General features: G+C 37.5%; 1 pseudogene; it reads right to left on the reverse strand.

Annotated features, from left to right (window-relative positions):
* Positions 1 to 82: 82 nt before the first annotated feature.
* LOC118854625 lies at positions 83 to 8,960 on the reverse strand (annotated as a pseudogene).
* Positions 8,961 to 17,867: the final 8,907 nt, after the last annotated feature.

Raw genomic sequence — 17,867 nt, forward strand, 5'->3', positions numbered from 1 at the left:
TGAAAGTTTAAAAATAATGGAGGGGTGAGGTTTTTTGAGCTGTTAAACAACATACTAAGACTTGTCCTTATATATATCACTGTCAGAGAACTGGTCTCCTAGGAAAGGAGACTAGAACCGGTGGCTGGAGGACAACCGACTTGTCAAATTTCAGATGGTAGAGAACAGATTGAGAACAATCACTAAGAAACAGGGACTGTAGAGTTAACACCACTGATGAAATGACCATTGTCTGCTGGGAGCTTGGGGCTGCTGCAGGAGAACAGTGGGAAAAGATATAGCAACTGGAAGCATTAATGAGAAACAGAAACTAGTGACATTGACTGAATGCAGGTCTACAGAACCCCCCTTCCCTTGGCCAAAAGTGGGGGAAGATCAGGATGACTCCTCTCTTTTTCTTATTATTCCAGGGCTAAGGCCCAGCAAGCAAGCTGTGCCCTGAGCTTGGCACAGCAGCAATCTTTTGTGTTCACCCCTCTGGATGAATTCTACTGCAGCTGCATCACAGAATTGGCTCAAATGAGCCATAGGCAGTCCCTAAGCATGGCCAAGCACCTGTGGGAACTACATCTGCTCTGCCAAGAATAGACTCCTTGTCTTTAGACAAACTCGCTGTGGTTAAACCTCACTTCTTGATTCTTTGCCACAACTATGTGTATCAAGGATTTGCCTCACTGCCTTGGGTCTCCTTGGTCCTAGACCAGACCCTGCCACAAGTGTCTAGTTTTTTCTCCTCCAATGGAATAAAGAAAGCTTTTTGCATATGACTTCTGTGAGTTTTCTGGTACTTTATTTTTTGGAGTTGGTAGGCTCTAACTCAAAGTGAAATAAGCCTTTTGAAAACAAGTTAGAGGTGCCAGTATTGAGCAGCATGTGTAACATCTAGTTTACTATTGTTTTCCTCTTTGGTATTCTCTTCAAATCCCTCCCTTCATTTTTATTCTGAACTTCATTCGATAATTCCCCCTCCTTTTTTTCATTGACAAGCTCCTTAAGTTGTTGTAAGATCATAGCCTTTCTCTCACTTGGTAAAGATGGAATGTCCATCTTCTCTCACCTGTATGCCAATAGCCTCACTCACCTTCACACACCTCTGCCACCTAGATTCCTCCTTTTGATTGGTGCATTCCTGCTGAGGATCACAGTTTCCCAGCATTAAACTTGAACTATACCTCTGGCTGAATCATTGTCTTTTATATCTCCCATGGTTCCTGCCTGGCACATACTCCATAGGACCTCCATAAATACATTTTCCATTGAAGTGAATGGGAAACATTGTAGAGCAAGGCAGTCACTGAGTCAGTTAATAATCACAGTTTCATGGAAAGCCCAGACCACCAATGTTCATTTTTCTCCCGACTCCTCTCCTGACTCTCTGTTACTTCCTCCTTGCCCTCACTCCTTTACCTTCACCTCGAGCCTCATTTTATGTGTTGTCATCTCCCTTTAGAATGTAAACCATTTAAAGCTATTTTTTGCTTGTATTTTTGCATTCCCAGCATTTAGTATAGTCCTTGGCACATAGCAAGCACTCAATAAATGGTCTGTCTATTTCTCTGTCCATCCATCCATCCATCCATCCATCCATCCATCCATCCATCCATCCATTCATCTATCTATCTATCTATCTATCTATCTATCTATCTATCTATCTGTCTGTCTGTCTCTTTGTCTGTCTATTTATCTAAATGAATGAATGAAACTTCCTAACTACTCATCCACATACCTCTAAAGGTACATCCTTTCCAGGTGCATCCAGTGAACACCAGCATGGGATCATAGGTGAGCATTTTAGATGATGAAGGACCACCCTGGTCCTATAGCTCATATGGCAGGAAGCCAGGGCATCAATATGATGTGTAAATGAAGGAGAAATTATGCTTCTTATAATATCCAATGGAACAGGAAGGAGTCTGCACCTTGCTCTACTGGCACCATTGAGCACAGTTCCCCAAATTAATGAATCAACAAGCTTCTTGAAACAGGGCTTACTGTTTGCCCAGCACTGAGAATGGCAAATAAAAGTGAAACAGTCCCTGAGTCAAGGATTCTAAATTCTCAGGGGGATGGAGAAGAAGGGACAATATTTATAAACATGAATATTGAAAAAGCTACAAAGAAACTTCAAGGTAATTTGAGTATGGGAATGAGGGGAAGGCATCAGCAGCTGGGACGCATCAGGAAACGGTTCTTGTATGGGGTAGTTCAGTCCAAACCAAGTCCTTGGTGGCCTTGTCTCTGCACAGACCCTATGAAAATCAAGTGTTTTATTCTTTATTTCTAAAGGATTGTGAATTTACAAATGTCTCTAAACACACACATGCACATGTATATACATTAATAAACATTTATTAAGCACCTCCTAGGTAGGAGCCACAGAGCTAGGGAGACAAAGGAAGGTTAAAGACAATCAGTCCCTGCCCAAGAAATTCAGGAGGAAGTGTTGAAAAGGAAGAGCATTCCAGGCATGGGGGCAACCGGAGGCAACTCCTAGAGACAAGAGACGGAATGTCTTGTTCCTGGAAAAGCCAGGGGGGCATTGTCACTGGACTGAAGAGTATGTGGTACTCAGGAAGGTATAAGAAGACTAGAAAGTTGAATCTAAGTGTTTATGCAGGAGGGTGATTCTGAAAGAACTGAACACCAAACAGAAGATTTTGTATTTGTTCCTGGAGCCACTGAGAATTTTTGGTAGTGGAGACGACACTGTCAAACATGTATATGACATTGTATTTATCTATATTATAGACTCATCAATGTATATACAATCCCTGTATTCAGCCAGCCTCAGACCATGTTTCACATTATTACATCTAGATATCCACCAGGACACCAATGCCCATCTGGTATGGGCATCTGCCATTTGCCGTCCCCCTAAGAATCCAGAAACCACTCCCATCCCAGCTTTATGCCTCTTGGTCTTGCTTTGAGAACAGTAATCATACCAATATAATCATTGCCACTGGAAATGGTGTAACAATCTATGGCTCCATTTACTATCATCTTGACAACTATCCTAGGTGCCTTTCTCCCATTCTCATGTAATATTTTCTCCTACCAGAATATAAGCTCTTTGAGGGCCAGAGCAATTTTCCTTTTGTGTTTGGATCATTAGAACCTAACCCAGTGCCTGGCACATAGTAAGAATTTACTAAAATGTTGCTGATTGATTGAAACTGGTATATACACAGCCAGCTTTGAGAGGTGAACTCTACATATTTGAACTGAGATTCAATGTTTGCTTGTGACTCCCCAGATCTCCACACTGCCTACTGATTACTTACCGAGGTTTCAGGGTACCTAATGGCCTCAAAGGTGTACCCCACAGAATTGTCAGTACTTCACTGATGGGTTTTGTGTAGTCCTTAGGGCTGATGCATTCAAATTTGTCTCTGTTGAAGTCAATTCCAATGATCCAGGAAGCACCTGCTGCTTTACAGCCCATCAGCTGGATTTAAAAAAATAAAAAGCTTGAACCTTATTGTGCTGTTTAGCATGTGCAGGTACTAAAACCAAATTTTATGTAGGGAGCCATTTTCTGCTGTCATTGTCCTATATTAATTTAATCACTGGACATAGGAATTAGTGCTACCTGAGATCCCTATGAAATACACTACCTTTGGTGGTTCTCCTTGACTGAGGTCAAGATTTCTGTTCAATGGATTACATATTATCTACCATTATGCACATCACTGTCCCACTTCACTAATAAGCTTCATAGATATGGTATTGCCTTATTACTTTGGGCATAAGCAACCATAATATTAAAGATCATAGTATAAGAAAAAAAGAAGAGGAGGAGATCGTATACTTCTCACAGCTATGGGCAAGAGATGAACTCTTAGCCAAACAAGAGATAGAGGTGATTACCAGGCACTGTGTTAAGTGCTGGGGATACAAAAATCATAAAAGACAGACCTGCTATTTAGGAGTTTACAATCATCAGAGATAGTGTGCAAATAACTTTGTATGCATAAGTTATTTCAGGATAAATTTGGAATTGATCAACAGAGGGAGTTAAGCCAGATCAGAAAAGCCTTCCTATACAAGGCAGAATTTTAGCAGGGATTTGAAGGAAGCCAAGGGAGGCAAGAGGTGGTTGACAGAGAACATTCCATGCATGGGATACAGTTAGTGAAAATGCCCAAAGTTGGACACAGATGGAAGATGGCAGAGTAGTAGGAAGTAGTACAGCTGAGTTTCCCTCTACAAAAGTCCCAAAAGATCTAGACAATGCACCAGATTGAATTTTGATGGAGAAATCTAACTCTCTCTAGAGAGAGAAGTCTACAAATATTGTGGATGGATTGGTCCAGGAGCACACCAAAGAACATTCCAGCACCCAGAGGGAGGCTTACCTGTGGCACTATCAAAATCGTCATATCAAATTTTCTCTGATAAAGATTTGGTATCTGGATTCACAAACAATTAGTAAATATAATATGACCAGTAGCCATTCCCAATATGTAAATGGTCAAAGGATATGAATAAACAGTGCAGTACTCAAAAGGAAAAAATACAAAATATTCACAACCACATGAAAGAATGCTCCAAATCAGTGATAAGGGAAATTAGAGTCAAAACAAACCTGAAATTTTACCTCATACCCTGCAACTTGGCAAAAATTGCTGAAAAAAATCACAACAGTCACTGTTGAAGGGGTTGTGGAAGGATAGGCACATTAATAATTTGTTGGTGGAGCTGTGAAATGGTACAGACATTTAGGAAAACAATTTAGAATTATGCCAATAATATGACTAAAATTTCTATATCTTTGAGTCAGAGACCCCATTACTGGGTTTATTATAGCCAAGAAATCCATAAATAAGAAAAAAGTTCATATATATTCCAAAATATTTATAGCAGCACTTTTTGTGATAGCTAAGAATTGGAAATAAAATAGCTGCCCATCAATTTGGGAATAGCTAAACAAATTATGCACATAAATATGATGGAATATCACTGTGCTATAAAATATGATGTATTTTATGATGAAAACAGAGAAACATGGAAAAATCTACATGAACTCATGCAGAGTGACTAAGAAGAACCAAGAAAACAACATGCATAGTGACTAAAACAACATAAAAGAGAAAGAACAATTACATGACAAAAAAAATCAAAAGCAATGCAACAAAATTATGAAGATCAAGCAGGATTCAAAATAAGACATATGAAAAGACACCTCCAACCTACTCCTTCATGGAGATGGGAGGTCCACGGATGTTACACATTGCATATGTTTTCTAGTTCTCTTAAAAAGTTAGCACAGCTTGTCAATATATTGAAAAAAGTCCAGAAATATGTGGAGACAATAATCAATGTGTTGCTAGGACCATACTGGAAATGTTTCCAGCACAGAAAATCCTGATAGATGTTGGGCTGTGCTGGTACAGCCCATGAGAATTCACAGCCAACTCCATATCAAATAAAGTCTTGGAGAACAACTTGGAGGAGGAATGTTTTACTTGATAAAAATTATCTACATTGGCTCCTAATTAATACAAAACACAACTTAGTTGAGATCATATTGTATATTCTATTTACATTCAATTCCATATTTCTAACACAGCAGAAACTTCATATAGATGTTATTTCCCCTTTAGAATGTGAGTTCCTGGAGACAGGGCATGATCTTTTCTACTTTTTCCTCCATGCTTTGCACATAAGTGCTCAAAGAGTGAATTCTATGCATTTATTCACTCATCCATGCATGCTTTTCTTTTGTGACATGTAGGAATTCATCCAAATGGCCCATATAAAATATTAGTGTTCCTGATTCAGAAACTATCTGAATGAAGAATAAGAATTTCAGATTGTCAGATGGTGGCTGGAAAGCAGAGACTTGCTTAAGCTCTCCCCCAGGTCCCTTTAAATACCTATAAAAATGGCTCAGAACAAATTCTAAAGCTGAAGAAACCACAAAATAACAGAAGGAAGCAGGGCTCCAGCCCAGGACAGCCTGGATGGTCGCTGGGAAGGGTCTATCACATGGTGCTAGGACTGAAGCGCAGCCCAGCATGGGCCGTGCCAGGACCAACCAGACTAGGAATTGGGCAGAGCAGGCTGGAGGGCCCTGAATCATTGAGCTGAGGCAGTTACCAGACTTCTCAACCCACCAATGCCAAAGACAACAGAGGACATTAGTGGAAAAACTGCTGAATCGGGTCAGATTGGTGGGCCCCAGGCCGGGACCAGCAGAGGTGATGCAGCACTGCTGGCGCTCCTGCGGCTGCTTCCAAAGCTCTAGTTGCGGTAGCTTCCAGCCCCAGGTCCACCCGGTGGGAGGAATTAAGTGGAGAATAAGAGCAGAAGTACAGAGTTTGCTTTGCCCTGCTTGGATCTGGGTCGCAGTCCTGGTTGGCGGTTCTTGGGGGAGAAGGAGCACTGGTGTGGCAGAGCTTGCCGTGTAGAAGTAGTTCTGAAAACAGCAGCAGAGCCCCTAAAGCTTTGGACAAAGTACTCTCTACAAGCAGTCATACCCTGAGAAAAAGCTCAAGGGTCAGGTAGTTGGCTGAGAACATGAATAGGCAGCGAAAACAAACTCAGATTCAGGCTCAGACTTTAGAATCTTTTTTTGGTGACACAGAAGACCAAAACATACAGCCAAAAGACATCAACAAAGTCAAAGAGCCTACATCAAAAGCCTCCAAGAAAAATATAAATTGGTCTCAGGCCATGGAAGAGCTCAAAAAAGATTTGGAAAAGCAAGTAAGAGAAGTAGAGGAAAAATTTGGAAGAGAAAAGAGAGTGATGCAAGAAAATCATGAAAAACAAGTCAATGACTTGCTAAAGGAGACCCAAAAAATACTGAAGGAAATAACACCTCAAAAATAGACTAACTCAAACGGCAAAAGAGCTCCAAAAAGCCAATGAGAAAAATGCCTTGAAAGGCAGAATTAGCCAAATGGAAAAGGAGGTCCAAAAGACCACTGAAGAAAATACCACCTTAAAAATTAGATTGGAGCAAGTGGAAGCTAGCGACTTTACGAGAAATCAAGAAATTATAAAATAGAACCAAAGGAATAAAAAAATGGAAGACACTGTGAATGATCTCATTGGAAAAACCACTGACCTGGAAAATAGATCCAGGAGAGATAATTTAAAAATTAACGGACTACCTGAAAGCCATGATCAAAAAAGAGCCTAGACATCATCTTTCAAGAAACTATCAGGGAAAACTGCCCTGATATTCTAGAGCCAGAGAATAAAACAGAAATAGAAAGAATCCACCTATTGCCTCTTGAAAAAGATCCCCAAAAGAAAACTCCTAGTAATATTGTCACCAAATTCCGGAGCTCCCAGGTCAAGGAGAAAATACTTCAAGCAGCCAGAAAGAAACAATTTGAGTATTGTGGAAACACAATCAGGATAACACAAGGTCTAGCAGTTTCTATCTTAAGGGATTGAAGGGCTTGGAATATGATATTCCAGAGGTCAAAGGAGCTAGGATTAAAACCAAGAATCACCTACCTAGCAAAACTGAGTAGAATGCTCCAAGGCAAAATATGGATTTTTAATAAAATAGAGGATTTTCAAGCATTCTCAATGAAAAGACCAGAGCTGAATAGAAAATTTCATATACAAGAATCTAAAGAAGCATGAAAAGGTAAACAAGAAAGCAAAATCATAAGGGACTTACTAAAGTGGAACTGTTTTGCTTACATTCCTATGTGGAAAGATGATGTTTGTAATTCATGAGACCCTTCTCAGCATTAGGGTCGTTGAAGGGAATATACATACATACATACATATATATACATACATAATACATATATATATATATATATAGACAAAGGGCACAGGGTGAATTGGATATGAAGCGATGATATCTAAAAAATAAAATAAAATTAAGGGATGGGCAAGGAATATATTGAGAGAGGGAGAAAGGGAGAGATACAATGGGGTAAATTATCTCACATAAAAGTGGCAAGAAAAAGCATTCTAATGAAAGGTAAGAGGGGGCAGGTGAGGGGGAATGAGTGAATCTTGCTCTCATCAGATTTGACTGGAGGAGGGAATAACATACACACTCAATTGGTTATCTTACCCCACATGAAAGTAGGGGAAAGGGGATAAAAAGGGGGACAATAGAAGGGAGGGGAGATGGGGGAAGAAGTAATTAAAAGCAAACACTTTTGAAAAGGGACAGGGTCAAGGGAGAAAACTGAATAAAGGGGAAAGAATAGGATGGAGGGAAATATAGTTAGTCTTTCACAACATGACTGTTATGGAAGTGTTTTGCATAAGGACAAATGTGTGGCCTATTGCTTGCCTTCTTAGGGAGGGTTGGTGGGAAGGGAAGAGGGGAGAGAATTTGGAACTCAAAGTTTTAAAAGCAGATGCCCCCCCAAAAAGTTGTTTTTGCATCCAAGTGGGAAATAAGATATATAGGGAATGGGGCATAGAAATCTATCTTGCTCTACAAGAAAGTAAGGGGAAAGGGGATGGGGGAAAGTGGGGTGACAGAAGGGAGAGCTGACAGGGGAATGGGGCAATCAGAATATGTGCTATCTTGGAGTGGGAGGGAGGGTAGACATGGGGAGAAAATTTGTAACTCAAAATCTTGTGGAAATCAATGCTGAAAACTAAAAAATATTAAATAATAAAAGAATTTCAGGTTGTCTGAATATTTTTATCTCTTTATCTTTATATTTGTGGAGGCCTCTGGATGACTGAATATATATTTCATTGTTCATCCAGATGTCTGCTATGGTGCAGACAGCACCTGAATGTAGCTTCTGTTTTGAGACTTTTAACCTCTGTACAAATCTACTATGCCAAGAAAAGCATCTTTCATGAGAACTAAGCCATTCATATCCTCATGTTGGCAGTCTTCTTTGCTGCCCCATAGCCAATGGAGAATCCATAGCCAATCAAACAGACCTTCTCCAGGGAGCAGCAGCATCGATTTTAGCAGCTGAAGTTTCCTCTATCACTTGTTGTGTTTTGTCCTTCATTTTTGAAGAGGATCATGGCATCAGGGAAATGATGACATGACTTGGCAGTTGACTTTGATTTGAGTGAGGGAGTGCTGTGCAAGGTCACCAGCCTCACTTTTTCCTCCAGAGTCATCTGGATCCAGCTACCAGATATTTATCAGGATGGCTGGAGATAGCCCAGGATGCATTGGGAGACCCTGGCTCTTTTAGGTTAAGGACTTTTCAGGTACTCACTTAGAGTGAGTTAACACCCATTCAGTGAATAGGCCTCTTTAAGAAGTGAATCAAGGGATGGCCCCTTTAATTAGAAAAAGAAGAAAAAATGTAATATGTACTTGGTAATAATACCAGTGCTCCAGAAGTGCTAAAAGTCTCTAGGCAAGTAAATCTGCTGGTGCCATCAAACAATACTCCCTTACCCATAATACCATTCAACATCAAAGGCAGCAGTAAATGAATTCAACTCTAATGTTAGCATGGGGCAACGAATATGAAATCTCAGTAAAAACATCAAACACTTCCTTAGTCTTCTCACGAAAGTCACCATTAGGGTTTATGCAGGAAGAGTACTTTCCACACTATGGGAGACAGAGCAGGGTGACCTTGTCTCCTAGAACACAATAGAGCATGATGGAAAACATTGCCTAGAAATAAGTTTTTAAAATAGCCAAATCAATAAATATTTCATGACCCTGAGCCAGGCACTCATCCCGGGTGATTGTAGGATGTGTGTATGTTGGGGGCAATAAAAAGAAGTACAAAATATAGGCTCTGTCTACAGGGAGATGCTTTATGGGGAGCTCAAACTGCAGGTGAATGTGAGTTGAGAGAGTATATACAAGCAGGGGTATACTAGCACAAGGAGGCTGAGGTAGTCTAGAATGACTATAATATAGAAACAAACAACATTAATAAATGTAATTTTATAAAGAAGATCCTTGTTGCAAGAGAAAGCGTGATCTATGTCCATTCTCTTCTGCTTTAAGATTTGTGTACTGCTCAATATTCTCATACCTTGGGGGATTCTTAATCTTTTTTGGGTGTGTTTTCTGGACACTTTTGGCAGTCTGGTGAATGAGGCTCATGAACTCCTTTTCACAATAACGTTTTAAAATGTGTACAGTAAAAATTTGTTTAGGATTACAAAGGAAACCAATTATATTGAAATATAGTTATCAACCTATTTAAAAACAAATTCACAGACCCCAGGTTACAAACCCTTCCCTCACCTGGTTTTCCTGTACTGACTCCTTCTCCAATACTTTCTTAAATTTTAGCTGTTTCATGTCCCAAAATTACTGGGAATTTAGCAGTCAGGGTTGCTTTGATTGCATGGTCATCTGATCCCTGTGGCCAAAATCTGCATGAGAAGAGAAAGACCACTGAACTCTGGGGGTAACAGGATATCTTGGGTGGAGCAGGAAAGGGACATTTAGATCGTTCTTGAGCGAAACGCATTTAAGATGATTCTCTTATTATAAATATATCAATATAGAGTTCTTTGTCTACTGTTTTGCCTCAAGTTCTGTCCTGAAGGAGCTGACATTATGCGGGAATATTGTTTGGTTTGTCCTTCATTCTCAAAGAGGACCATGACATTGGAAAGATGATGACGTGACTTGCAATTGAATTGGATTTGAGTGAGGGAAGGTTGTGCAAAGTCACCAACCTCACTTTCTTCTCAGGAGCCATCTAAGTCCAGTGGCCAGATATTAAATTAGAATGACCAGAGATGGCCCAGGATGCAGTGGGAGACCCTGGCCTTTTTAAGCTAAGGTCTTTCTGAGTTCTCCTGAGCATGCCAGCAACTTAGCACATGCAGTGAAAGTGAGATTTTTCAGGTGGGGGAGCCAACCAACATGTGATCATGTCAATAAAGGTCCATATCTTAATAAACTCCTGTATTTTTAGCTTTTTACAACTGACTTCTGGGATGGCCCAGAGAGATAGGTCAGCAGGGAAGTGGGCTTTCTCTGAAAGACTCTACTAGCATTAATTATTCCAATGTCAGACAGGAGGAATTGTTTGCTCCAAGTTTAGTGAGCTGCAAAAGCTTCTTTGACCCTGACCACTATTTTAAATTAACAGAAAAATATTGGATTGAAATTGACATTGATTCAAACACTAACGAAAATATGAAGGGCTATGGCTTACATTATGAGAACATTTTCCATGAGAAGTGGCCAGGAAGGGGATTGAGAAATATTTTAAGAGATTAGTCATTACTCCAGGCACATGGGGTTCTTAATTCTTTATTAACAAGAGAGTGATAATATATTCCTATGAATTTCATTTGGATTCATTTTATTATTTTTAGATTAAATTGTAGAGATCTTTAATTATAAACTTGCATAACTATATTATGTAGAGGGAGAAGAGTACTTAACAAGGAGTCAGAAGTCCAAAGATGCAGGTTGTAAAATTAGAAATTAACACAAAATTCATTTGGCATAGAACTTAATAGGTTAGGAAGCACTGCTCCCCAGAGCCCTCTTTGTAAGATTCTCAAGATATCACACAACATTAGAAACATATACTTCCAGGTGCCTCTTGTATTCTCCTCCTAATGCATTTCTAAAGGGAAATATTGAGAAGCACCTGGAATAGTATATTGATGCTAACACTGATGGTTACAGTTGAGGCATATTATGAATCTGACATCATTCAAGAAAGAACAAGACTCAGAATTATTTTCCCCCACTTAATAGTATTTTATTTTTTTCCTAATTACATGTAGAAATAATTTTCAAAATTCACTTCTATAAGATTTTGAGTCTTAAATATTTTCTCCCTCTTTCCCTTTCCTCCCACCTCACCAAGACAGCCAGCAATCTGATACAGGTTATACATGTACAATTATGGTAAACATATTTCTACATTTGTTGTGTCGTGAAGGAAGAATCAGAATAAAAGGGAAAAACCATGAAGAAAAAGAAAACGAAAATAAAGTGAAAATAGTATGCTTTGATCTGCATTCAGACTCCATCAGTTCTTTATCTAGATGTGCATAGCATTTTCCATGGTGAGTCTTTTGGAATTGTCTTGCATCATTCTGTTTCTGAGAAGAGCTAAGTCTATCGTAGTTGATCATTGCACGACATTGCTGTTACTGTGTACAATGTTCTCCTGGTTCTGCTCACTTCACTCGGTGTCAGTTCATATAAGTCTTTCCAGGTTTTTCTGAAATCATCCTGTTTATCATTTCTTATACCACAGTAATATTCCGTTATAATCATACACCACAGCTTGTTTAGCCATTCCCCAATTGATGGGTATCCCTTTGATTTCCAATTCTTAGACACCACAAAAGGAGCAGTGGTATTTCTGGATCAAAGGGTATGCACAGTTTTATAGCCCTTTGGACATAGTTCCAAATTGCTATCCAGAATGGCTGGATCAGTTTACAACTCCACTAATAGCGTGTTAGTGTCCCAGTTTTTCCACATCCCCTCCCACATTCAACATTTTTCTTTTCTGTTACATTAGCTTATCTGATAGGCATGCGGTGATACCTCAGAATTGTTTTAATGTGCATTTCTCTAATCAATAGTAATTCAGAGCATTTTAATATGACTATAGATAGCTTTAATTTCTTCACCTGAAAACTGCCTGTTCAATACTTTTGACTGTTTATCAATTGCGGAATGACTTGTATTTTACAAATTTTACTCAATTCTCTGTATATCTGAGAAATGAGGCCTTTATCAGAGATACTTGCTGCAAATTTCCCCCAGTTTTCTTCTTTTTTTGTTACATTGATTTTGTTTGGACAAAACCTTTTTAATTTTATATAATCAAAATTATCTATTTTACATTTTGTAATGCTCTATATCTTTTTTGGTCCTAAATTCTTCCCTTATCCATAAACTTGATAGATAAACTATTCCATATTCTCTTAATTTGCTTGTGGTAACATCTTTTTTGTGGGAATTATGTACCCATTTTGACCTTATCTTGGTGAACAGTGTGAGATGTTGATCTACAGCTAGTTTCTGCTATATTGTTTTCCAGTTTTCTCAGCAATATTTGTCAAATAATGAGTTTTTGTTCCAAAAGCCTGGATCTTTGGGTTTGTCAAATACTAGATTACTATGATCATTTATTATAATGTAATTTGTACCTAATCTATTCTACAGATCCATGACTCTATTTCTTAGAAAGTACCAGATTGTTTTGATAATTGCCACTTTGTAATACAGTTTGAGATCTCGTATGGCTAGACCACCTCCTCTCACATTTTTTTTCATTTATTACCTTGATATCCTTGAGCTTTTGTTCTTCAAGATTAATTTTGTTATTATTTTTTCTAGCTCTACAAAATAATTTTTGATAGTTTGGTATGGCACTGACTAAATAGATTAATTTAGGTAGAATTGTCATTTTTATTGTATTGGTCTGGCCTATTAATATTTTTCCAATTGTTTAAATCTGATTTCATTTATGTGAAAAGTGTTTTATAGTTGTGTTCATATAGTTCCTGGGTTTGTCTTGGCAGGTAGACTCTCAAGTATTTTATATTGTCTATAGCTATTTTAAATGGAATTTTTCTTTCTCTCCCTTCCTATTGGACACTGTTGGTCATATGAAGAAATACTGATGATTCAGGTGGGTTTATTTTGTACCTGCAACTTTGCTAAAGTTGTTGATGATTTCATGTAGTTTTTTAGTTGATTCTCTTGGATTTTCCAAGTATACCATCATATCATCTGCAAAGAGTGATAGTTTTTTCCCTCGTTGCCTATTCTAATTATTTTAATTTCTTTTTCTTCTCTTATTGCTATAGCTAATAGTGCAATATTAAATAATAGAGGTGACAACGGGCATGCTTGCTTAACCCCTGACTGTCTTTGGAAGTTTTCTAGATTATCACCATTACAGACAATGCTTGCTGTTGGTTTTAGATAAATAGTGCTTATCATTTTAAGGTAAGCCACATTTATTCCTATCCTTCCTAGTGTTTTTATAGAAATGGGAACTGTATTTTGTTGAAGGCTTTTTCTACATCTATTGAGATAATCATATGATTTCTGTTGGTTTTGTTATTGATATGGTCAATTATACCAATAGTTCTCCTAATATTGAGCCTGCCTTGCATTCCTGGTATGAATCCCACCTGGTCATAATGTGTGATCCTTGTGATATATTGTTATGCTCTCTTTGCTAGCATTTTATTTAAATTTTTTGCATCAATATTCATTAACGAAATTGGTCTATAATTTTCTTTCTGTTTTGTCTCTTCCTGGTTTAGGCAACAGCACCATATTTGTGTCATAAAAGGAATTTGGTCGGACTACTTCTTCATTTATTTTTCCAAATAGATTATATAGTATTGGATTAATTGTTCTTTACATGGTTGGCAGAATTCACTTGTGAATCCATCTGGTCCTGGGAAGTTTTTCTTAAGAAGTTCATTGATGGCCTGATCAATTTCTTTTTCTAAGATTGGATTATTTAAGTATTTTATTTCTTCTTCTGTTAATATGGGTAATTTACATTTTTGTAGATATTCATCCATTTCATTTAGATTGTCAAATTAATTGGCAAATAATTGGGCAAAATAGTTCTCTAACAATTGTCTTAATTTCCTCTTCTTTGGTGGTAAATTCACCCCTTTTGTTTTTTATACTAGTAATTTGGATTTCTTTCCTTTTCTAAAATCAAATTAATCAATGGTTTGCCTATCTTATTTTTTTTTTCATAAAACCTGCTTCTAGTTTTATTTATTGGTTCAATGGTTTTCTTACTTTTTATTAATCTTTACTTTGGTTTTCAGGATTTTCAATTTGGTGTTTAAGTGGGAATTTTTAATTTCTTCTTTTCCTAGTTTTTTTTAAGTTACATTCCCATTTCATTGATCTGCTTTTCTCTATTTTATTGATGTAAACAATATAAATTTTTCCCAAGTACTGCTTTGATTACATCCCAAAAATTTTGGCATGTTGTCTCATTGTTGTCATTTTCTCTAATGAAATTATTAATTGTTTCTATGATTTGTTCTTTGACCCACTTATTTTTTAGGATTAGATTATTTAATTTCCAGTTAATTTTAACCTCTTTTCATTGTCCATTATTGAATATAATTTTTATTGCATTATGATCTGGAAAGGATGTTCTTACTTTTTCTACTGTTCTTTGTTTGGTTGTGAAGTCTTTACATCCTAATACATGGTCAGTTTTTTTTGTAGGTGCCATGTACTGCTGAGAAAAAGGTATATTTCTTTCTATTCCCATTCAATTTCCTCCAGAGTTATATCATATATAACCTTTCCAGAATTCTATTCACCTACTTAACTTCTTTCTTGTTTATTTTTTTGGTTAGATTTATCTAGTTCTGAGAGGGGAAAGTTGAGGTCCACCACTAATATAGTTTTATTATCTATTTCCTCCTGTAACTCATTCAATTTCTTCAAAAATTTAGATGCTATACCATTTGATGCATAAATGTTTAGTACTGATATAACTTCATTATCTATGGTAGCTTTCAGCAAGATTTAGTTAACTTCCTTATCTCTTTTAATTAGATCTATTTTTGCTTTCGCTTATTCTGAGATCAAGATTGCTACCCTTGCTTTCTTTACTTCAGCTGAAAAATAATAAATTCTGCTCTACCCCCTTACCTTTACCTGTGTGTATCTCTCTGCTTCAAGTGTGTTTCTTGTAAACAACATATTGTAGGATTCTGGTTCTTAATCCATTCTGCTATCCACTTCCATTTAATGGGTGAGTTCATCCCATTCACATTTATAGTTATAACTGTGTGACATGATAATTTTATTATAAAATTAAAAGGAATGGCAAATTGTACATAACAGATTTGCAGTTTTCATGCATAATCATCTTAATCATCTTTTTTCCTATTCTACTATGTTGTAGAAATGTTATGTTATGGAAAATAAAATTTTTTAAAATGATGAGTGGGATACTTTCAGAAAAAACTGGAAAGACTTACATGAACTTACGTAAAGTGCAGTGAGCAGAACCAGGAGAACATTGTATACAATAACAGCAAGATTGTATGATGAACAACTGTGAATTACTTAGCTATTCTCAGCAATACGATGATTCAAGATAATTCTGAAGGACTCATGATGAAAAATGTTATCCCTCTCCAGAGAAAGAACTGATGGAGTTTGAATACAGATCAAAGCATACCATTTTTCACTTTTTTCATGTTTTGGGGGGTTTGTGTTTTCTTTCACAATGTGACAAATATGAAAATATGTTATGCAAGGGAAGGAGGGAGAATTTGGAACTCAAACTTTTAAACAATGAATGTTAAAATTGTTTTTACATGTAGTTAAGAAAAATATTATTAAACAAAATAATACTGATGCATGAGCCGAACTAGATGTATTTGGTAAGGGAAAACTAGCTGGCCTACTTTATGTGTGAAAAACACTGTTTTAAGAATAAAGACAATTCAAGTTCAAAGACTGTTACAGGCAATCACAGAATGCCAAGTAAACACAAGGAATGAGAGTGATTTTATGTAACTTAGACCTCTAAAAATTCAAATTAACCTCAGCAAGTAAAAGTTGCTGAGATATCATCATAGGCAATATTACCACAAAAAGCAAAGATATTTACTGTTGACTGGCAAAGCTAGCTAGCCCATGGGAGACTTTAGGTTAAATACAAAAATGGAGAGAGATGAATTGTACAATGACAATGCTTAGCCTTTCTGCAGAGTCATTTATCTACTGAACAGGGGGTCATAACCTGGAGAATGGATGAATGAATAAAGTATTTATTAAAGTGCTTACTATGTGCAGAGGCACTGTGCTAGGTACTAGTGACACAAAACAGAAAAGTAAGACAGTCTGTGCTTTCTGGGAGCTAACATTCTGAAGAGGGAGATAACTCACCTTTTGGAGGCAAGTGAGATGGAAAGGTTTCATGGTCCTAACGGTTCAAAGCAGATTTATGTCTCTTCTTTAATGCCATTTCCATATGGGTTTCTGATGTACCGTTTGACAGTGTCAAAGACCAATGACAAGAAATTTCTTTCCTGGGTCTTAAGTAGCCATATTAATGCCATCTGTAGTTGCACCTGCTGGGCTGGGTCTCCACAGAAGTTGCTTCTCCGGGTGATGTCTGAGGGAACCGGGCTATTTCTAAGAGTCCAAGGTCCTGGGCTGGATTCTATTTGGGTCTGAGAAGAAATACTACTCAAGGGTGTAGTGGTTGTTTTACTTGGCTAGCACATGTGGTGTTGGTGGTAGTTTAATATGCTGCCTCCTGAAAATGAACTTGGTTTTCCTCCTTAAAATATTTTGATACTTGTATTTCGATATAATTTGTTTCCTTTGTATTCCTAAGAATTTTGTGCATTTAAAAATACTAACTCTGAGGTACCACCTCATACCTATCAGATTGGCTAACAGGACAAAAAAGAAAAATGGCAAATGCTGGAAGAGATGTGGGAAAATAGGGATACTGATGTACTGTTGGTGGAATTGTGAACTGATTCAACCATTCTTCAGAACAATTTGGAACTATGCCCTCAAAGCTATAAAATTGTATACCTTTTGACCCAACAATACTACTACTAGATCTATACCCCCAAAAGACTAGAAGAAAGGCATCCATATGAACAAAATATTTACAGCAGCTCATTTTGTGGTGGCAAAAAATTGGAAATTGAAGGGATGCTTATCAAATGGGGAATTACTGAACAAGTAGTTTGTGATTGCAATGAAAGACTATTGTGCTGTAAGAAATGACAAAGGTGGTATTCTCTTTGTTTTCTTATCTAACTTTTCTCCTGTCTCTTCAGGAAGCCTTACTATTTCAACAAAGATATTGTGTAGCAATGCACTTTGGACTCACTCTTCCAGATCTATATTGGCTACATTTTCTCCCTTAGGGGTCTAGGGATAGCCCTAAGGGTCGAAGTTGTAGGAGATGATTTCACAAAAACCTGGG

This window comes from Trichosurus vulpecula, chromosome 6 (assembly GCF_011100635.1).
Source record: "Trichosurus vulpecula isolate mTriVul1 chromosome 6, mTriVul1.pri, whole genome shotgun sequence".
In the NCBI taxonomy this organism is placed as follows: Eukaryota; Metazoa; Chordata; class Mammalia; order Diprotodontia; family Phalangeridae; genus Trichosurus; species Trichosurus vulpecula.